The sequence below is a fragment of the Procambarus clarkii genome, chromosome 18 (genome assembly GCF_040958095.1).
Source record: "Procambarus clarkii isolate CNS0578487 chromosome 18, FALCON_Pclarkii_2.0, whole genome shotgun sequence".
NCBI classification, from domain to species: domain Eukaryota; kingdom Metazoa; phylum Arthropoda; class Malacostraca; order Decapoda; family Cambaridae; genus Procambarus; species Procambarus clarkii.
Window position 1 is genome coordinate 38,478,976 of NC_091167.1, and position 8,693 is coordinate 38,487,668.

Consider the following 8,693-nt stretch of genomic DNA (forward strand, 5'->3'; position numbering starts at 1 on the left):
CGACGTGTTTTGGAGTGCACGAAGCGAGAATGTTTTCGTGTGTGTGTGTGTATGCATATATATATATATATATATATATATATATATATATATATATATATATATATATATATATATATATATATATATACATATATATATATATATATATATATATATTAGTATATTTTGGTAGCAGTCTTTCCTATAGACATATATTATTAAATATGACCGAAAAAGTAAGATTAATAATTCTAACACGAATTTTCTCAATCTTTCGTACATTTCTTTTCACTGTTGGAGGTAAATAAAAAATCAATTCTCCAAAATTCATTTTTATTTCTAGTCTGACGCGACACGAGCGCGTTTCGTAAAACTTATTACATTTTCAAAGACTTTAGTTCACAAATACACAACTGAATAGAACTTACGCATCTCCGATTTTATATCTACATTTGAGTGAGGTGGAAGGGGTGATGTGGCATTAACACAAGACAGAACAAGAGGTGGCATTAATAGGGTATTAATTTCATCAACACAAGACAGAACAAGAGGTGGCATTAATAGGGTATTAATTTCATCAACACAAGACAGAACACGAAACAATGGATATTGAATAGAAGTGTTTGTAGAAAGCCTATTGGTCCATATTTCTTGATGCTTCTATATTGGAGCGGAGTCTTGAGGTGGGTAGAATATAGTTGTGCAATAATTGGCTGTTGATTGCTGGTGTTGACTTCTTGATGTGTAGTGCCAGACAGGTACAAGAGGAGTGTTGTTAACGCATATGTCGACCGTGCTCTCAGCCACAGCTCAGAATGGAAGCAAGTCGACGAAGAACTCTGTAGGGTAAGGCAGGTCCTAGTCAACAACGGCTTCTCCAATGGTTTCGTCGAAGACATCATAAGGAAAGTGAAAAGCCATGCAACCGCTGAAGAGACAAGTAACACAACACCTATACCCCCTATTAGACTATTTTACAGGAACTTCTTTTCCACAGCTCATAAAACGGAGGAAAGGGTCCTGAAAGATATTGTTAATAGAAACGTTATCCCTACAGACAAAAATCAGAGGATACAACTGACGATTTACTATAAAACCAGAAAAACGGCCGGCCTACTCATGAGAAACTCTCCAGACACAAAACAGAACGCTTTAAAAGAGACTAACGTCGTCTATGCCTTCAAATGCCCTCTTGGGGACTGTAAGCTCCAAAAAAACCAGTATATAGGCAAGACAACAACATCTCTTTCTAGGCGTTTAACGATGCATAAGCAACAGGGCTCCATTAAGGAACATATAATCTCTTCCCACAACCAAACCATCGCCAGAGAAATCCTAGTAAACAACACAGAAATCATCGATAGATACAGCGATAGCAGGCGGCTTGACGTTTGCGAGGCACTACACATCAAGAAGTCAACACCAGCAATCAACAGCCAATTATTGCACAACTATATTCTACCCACCTCAAGACTCCGCTCCAATATAGAAGCATCAAGAAATATGGACCAATAGGCTTTCTACAAACACTTCTATTCAATATCCATTGTTTCGTGTTCTGTCTTGTGTTGATGAAATTAATACCCTATTAATGCCACCTCTTGTTCTGTCTTGTGTTGATGAAATTAATACCCTATTAATGCCACCTCTTGTTCTGTCTTGTGTTAATGCCACATCACCCCTTCCACCTCACTCAAATGTAGATATAAAATCGGAGATGCGTAAGTTCTATTCAGTTGTGTATTTGTGAACTAAAGTCTTTGAAAATGTAATAAGTTTTACGAAACGCGCTCGTGTCGCGTCAGACTAGAAATAAAAATGAATTTTGGAGAATTGATTTTTTATTTACCTCCAACAGTGAAAAGAAATGTACGAAAGATTGAGAAAATTCGTGTTAGAATTATTAATCTTACTTTTTCGGTCATATTTAATAATATATATATATATATATGTATATACATATATATATATATATATATATATATATATATATATATATATATATATTATATATATATATATATATATATATATATATATATATATATATATATATATATATATATATATATTTATATATACAGTATATATATAATATACACACAATGATAAACTGTAAATGTTCCTCCAAGTCTGTTTCCAGAGAGGTAATAATCAATCAATCTGCTAAATTCATATGCAAAATATATGTGTGAATTTACTATTTGTATTTACTAATTTGTATCTGCAGAATCCAACTTGAGCTCGATTCTGCAATACACGTTTAAAATTTAGCTCGTCACGGTTAAAAAAACCTTTCTAACAAGCTATTTTTCCTCTAATATGTCCGCTACATATATTTCTCTCTATCACACGCCCACACACACACACACACACACACACACACACACACACACACACACACACACACACACACACACACACACACACACACACACACATCCCCAGGAAGCAGCCCGTAGCAACTGTCTAACTCCCAGGTACCTATTTACTGCTAGGTGAATAGGCGCATTCGGGTAAAAGAAATTCTGCATATTTATTTCTGCCTCTTCCGGGGATCGAAACCTGGCCCTTAGGACTACAACTCCAGAGCGCTGTCCACTCAACCGCTAGGCCCCATGTGTGTGTGTGTGTGCATTTTTTTTTTTATATATACAAGAGTTATTACATTCTTGTACAGCCACTAGTACGCGTAGCGTTTCGGGCAAGTCCTTAATCCTATGGTCCCTGGAATACGATCCCCTGCCGCGAAGAATCGTTTTTTCATCCAAGTACACATTTTACTGTTGCGTTAAACAGAGGCTACAGTTAAGGAATTGCGCCCAGTAAATCCTCCCCGGCCAGGATACGAACCCATGACATAGCGCTCGCGGAACGCCAGGCGAGTGTCTTACCACTACACCACGGAGACTGCCTGCCTGACCTGACTGACTGCCACGGAGACTGCATTTTTAATTAATTTTCCATGCGTACAAATGGAGATAACACTCCATCATCAGTGCCAAAAAAATTAACTGTGCAAAAATTTAGCTTAAAAATATAAATATAAGTACAATGATTTATAAAAATCAGTATGAATAACAGCGTCGAATGATATAAGAGGGCTATATACCCTCTTATATCGGCTTGTAGAAGACGGAATTATTGTGTGAACAACGGAGTCGAGTACTCGGCGTTGTTCATCCCAGAAGTTATTTAAGAATATGAGTAAATTCTAAGATGCTGAGATTTAGTATAAAAACACCGAAATTTAGTGCAGAGAAGTCTTATTGCGACATATTCAAGCCTGTACGATAATAATTACCCGGCATATTCACAGTTACAGCGCTTGAAGCTTCGTGAGGTATTCTCCACGTCTCGAACATCACAGCTCAAATACTTAAAAAGGCAAATTACTCAGGATTAACGATCAAATGGTAGATGATCTCTATGCTTGAAGTAGGATCCAGTAGTATGATTATTGTCAAACACAAAATTTACAAATTTATCCTGTATATTTTTTTAGAAATTGTCGATGTTCTTTACGAATATTATATATTATACTTACCTAGGTACTTATAGGTAAGTACCTTACCTATAAGGTAAGGTACCTTACCTATAAGGTAAGATACTTACCTAGGTTAGGAAGGTATATATTTTTAGGATACAAACTTGACATTTAAGAATTACCAATAAAATTCTTTAAACTAAATATTTGCTTGGAAAAGTATTAGATAAAAAATCCAAAAAATTATTTGATCCAAAATCTTATGGTTAGAGTTGAAAGCGGTTCTTATTAACGTTATATTGGTAATCACCTTTAATGATTTAGGACCTAAGCTTAAATAACGTAACCCTTGATTTTTCTTTACCATAAACTGAAGCAATGATTTGACCAATATTAATAATTAATGACTCAAGAAATGCTATGATCGAATTGGACACAAATTCATAAGCAAAATTTAAGCTTAAATGTTTAGAGTTCAGGTATAAAAGAGGGTATAAATAGGTTCTAAGAAAAAGCTAATTTTTAGCTTTGTAATTTATTAGTATTCGATCATCAGAACTAAACTTTCTCCGAATCAATCATACATATGGAAAATAATGATGTACGTCATTACTTATACACACAACCAAACAATCTCCAGATATATACTGACCATAAACACGGAAATAACAGGCATTTACAGCGACAGTAGGAGATTAGATATAGCTGAAGTACTTCACGTCAAACACTCATCCAGTTCCCAACCATCAGTAAGCCCCACTCCTTTCTTCCAGCTAGCCCCACTACTTCCTCCCACCTAGCCCCACTACTTTCTTCCAGCTAGCCCCACTACTTCCTCCCACCTAGCCCCACTCCTTTCTTCCAGCTAGCCCCACTACTTCCTCCCACCTAGCCCCACTACTTCCATCTAATCTAAATATAGAATTTGCCTTTGAACATTGAATTTATGTTATGTTGATGTGATAATAACATTTTGTTAACAACTTTATAATACTATTATATAATTCGTTATTATAATTGTATTTACTGCTTTTTCCCCCAGAAACTCGTGATTTATAAAACACACACAAAAATAATTCTGAAACCTGCAAATGTTTTTTTCCGTAAGAGCGAGCAACACTGAGCAAATAATGATCACTGGAACTCTAAATGTTTACAGGTTACGGCCTCAGCATCATATTGTTGCTGACTTGCCGGCTTTTAAAAAAAAATTGGTTTAACTTAAAAAAAAATCTACTTATACTCGCTGGGAGGCTTTTTCTGGTGCATCTAACCTTTTATAGGTTGGAATAGTTCTCTTGAGACTAGCTTTTCTAGGTGGAAATGGTTATATAGAGACTTGCTCTTCGATTGTGGTGTTAGTGCTTGTATTATTTCCATTCCCAAATCATTTTCTATTACTGATTCGTTTAGCTGCCTGCCTCTAATGGTGAACTGCTACTCTCCTTTCCCACCTTACACTTGCTGGACTTCAGTTTTATCAACCATTGGCCCTACAGTTCTTATTTCAATCAATATTTTACTTCTAGTATGCTGACATATTTTTAATATCTAAATGTTATGAATATTTTTTTAGACCTATATATGATGTAAAACATGATAATATCAGACTCAGTCTGCGAGACTGAATAACAAATAATTTCTCGTTTACATTAATATTCATCATTTGCCGAATGGGGTTGAAGCACCCCAACCCCATCTACACTACTCTCTATGCTATACCAATATTTAAGTTTGGTTTTTATCTTTATTTTGTTCGGACTTTATAAAGTGAATAGTACCAAATTCTACTGTCTAATTGTCCGATACGTCATTATATGTACGGAGGTTCCCATCGTTACTATAAGTGCTATCTAACCAGGAGGATGGACCCTATACAAGATGTATGGGGGCTAAATTAAGACCTCCTTAAAAGATGTTTGGGTCTGTATTAAGACCCTTTACAAGAGGTTTAAGACCTTAAGATGTTTGCGGCTATTTAAGACATTCGACAAGATGTTTGGGGCTATATTACACCACCAATGCACACGTTTTCTATTTAATAATTGGTTCTTATTACTTATTCCAAAGTTTGCCAACAGAAAAAAATAGCATTCAATAGTTTAGTTTAATTATTTCCCAAGTGTGGATGAGAGACGTCTTTAATTTCCAAAGTAATATATCCAGATATTGTTTAAATACATCAACACGATATCTTTCTTTTTGTTTTTTTTTACAATAGTCAATTAATCACTTTATATATGTGCCAACCACGCATGTGCAGGCAAAGAAAAAAAATTAGATAATCTTGTATTTTTATACTGATGCCGTCGTGTCTTGACCGTCCAAGGCCCTAGCCGATCATCCAACCGTGTCACCCAGGTATTCGTATCCGCTGCCATCAGCGAGATCACTCATCCTCGCAGACAGACTTCGCTGTCCTCGCCAGCAGGAGTCAGAACACCGTTCATCTCGTTACGGTCTCGCTCCTGCATCACAAACTGAAACCTAATATCGAGGCTGGGACGTCTGGCCGATTATGTTTTACACTTTCATATCTCTTCGGGTTTTTTATGTGTTATGGTTCACTTCGCGTTTGTTTTCGTAATTTTAAATGGAAATTATAATCATTTTTTTAAATGTTATAAATGCTTAGAAATTTTATTTTTTTATATTTTTAAATTTAAAATAAAAATATATATAATATATAAATATTCACACACACACACATAAATATTACCTTTAGATACTAATAATTTGTAAATTCTCTTCTATCGAATATTGATAGACATTGTTTTATAAAGACTATAATTTTTATATTTTGAAAACGTAACATTTATTTTTGTAACTTACCTCGTGGTAAGTTACAAACAATTTTGAATATTCCTCACCCGTTTATTGCTGACGATTGCTAGAGATTATTCTAGACATTGGGAAGTTATATAAACACACACACACATTATTTATATATATATATATATATATATATATATATATATATATATATATATATATATATATATATATATATATATATATATATATATATATATATAAACATAATATGAAAAGCTACAAGTTGGCAATTACAATGAATGGTTACAGACTGAGAATCTCTTGGTGCTCTTCAGATTACAAACTGAAGCAGAGGACAAAGCAAGCATTTTCCCTCTAGATTGTCACACTGGAAGAGTTGAAACAGGAAACTAGCAGCCAATGGGTCTTCGGAAGTATCAATGTGCCTAGAACTCAATTCTTGAGAAAGCTCACGTCACACTTGCCCCAGGGACCAAAGGGTCTCAGATGCTATGTGGAGAAATATGTACTGATGTCCGAATTTGTCTGTAATTGTTAGATTGTACTGCTTCCCTATGGTTGGCTGCACCACATGCCTGACCATCACTGTAGGAGACATAGTTGTCAGCCAGGGTGGACACATACACACGTTTAGGCCCACACAGCTGTCTGACATTCTTCCAGGGGGTTATATTGTGATACCATCTGGGTGAAGCACAGGACTGCCAACGTTTTTGACCAAAGGTTCCAAACACGAGGTTCTCTCTCTGCTGGGCACTAGATTGTGGCAGGGGCTCCTCTTGATGTCATTTACTTGGCTGTGTCTTGCATGTATACTCTTGGCACTGCCACAGCGCAGACCATGCATGCCATATTTGCGAGCTTCCACTTTGTAGTGGACGAAAGTGAAAATGATTATAGTGATGATGACTTTAGTGAAGATGATTATTTTGACGAGGATGGTCGTGAACAGTTTATATGATTAAAGTGATTAAGACGGTATTTATTTAAGATGGTTACAGTGATTAAGATGCTGTGTAATTAAGATGGTTAAAGTGATGATAGTTATATATTGTTAAGATGGGTTTTTAGACAAAACAGAGGGTTTTTAAAAGTGAAAAGGGCTACAGTGATGAAAATTTAGTATAATTAAGATATCCTAGTTGCTTATTATATCCCGTGAATGTGTTCCATACTCATCACATTCACTCCCCACTTCCTCATACTCTCACTCCCCGCTTCCTCATACTCTCACTCCCCCGTTTCCTCATACTCTCACTCCCCGTTTCCTCATACTCACCGTAGTGCTGGTGGTAGATGTAATGGTGATAGTCGTTATAGTAATGGTGATAGTCATTTTATTAATGGTGGTAGTTGTAATGGTAGTGGTGGTGATAGTGGTAGTTGTAATTTTAACAATGGTAAGATATGGTGCAATATTCCTCATTTCCTGCCAATTTTCCATGCGTGTGTTTGTGAATTACACGATGCTCTTCAATCCATCTTCTTTATCATGCCTGAAGTGTACCGGAGAGCGGGGACGGCAGAGCCTTCCGCTTCTTTCGCTTTACCTCGTATCATGGGATGTCACTTGTTGCAGTTCCACAGATAGTAATTCGATTGCTTTCCAGCACAAAATCTCAGTTATATTCAAGTGATCTAAGTATTATGTATTCTCTCTGTCTCTCTGTCTCTGTCTCTCTGTCTCTCTGTCTCTCTGTCTCTCTCTGTCTCTCTGTCTCTCTGTCTCTCTGTCTCTCTGTCTCTCTCTCTCTCTCTCTCTCTCTCTCTCTCTCTCTCTCTCTCTCTCTCTCTCTCTCTCTCTTTCTCTCTCTCTCTCCTTTCACACACGCAAACATGCAGCATAAAACCAACGCACCCAGCACGCAGGTCCCACTAACCAAACAGACCAGACCGCAAAATTGACACAGGTTCACAAGGAGGAACAAAAAGCAGGGGTTTTGCCTGCACGTTCTTCCCGGGCCCGGCTGGCAATGGCCATGCATTATCTGACGTCAGGGAGACCAAGGTAATAATTTATTTTACCCGAGTTCCACCCACGAGAATTGTGATCTCTGGAGGCGGCGCAGACGGAGGAAGGGGTGCTTGGGACCCGGCTCTGGAGTATGTGTGTGTGTGTGTGAGGGAGAGAGGGAGGACTCAGTGGTCAACTTGTACCTCCTGAGGCCGTGTAAAGGGTGGGGTGGGATATTTGTTTTCTGTTTCTCATATACTACTCATGTGAGGAATCTTTCTCATGTTAATTAGTTTAATCGTCTTCCTCTTGGTTTGAATATTCATTCTCTTTCTGCTCTTCTCCTCCTCCTCCTCCTCTTCTTCTTCTTCTTCATGGTGCGTCATTTCCCACCATGGCAATGATGACGACTACCAAATCTTGAAGTGTATATTAGTTGTCTCTCTCTCGGTGTTATCTCCTTGGTCTCGTCTC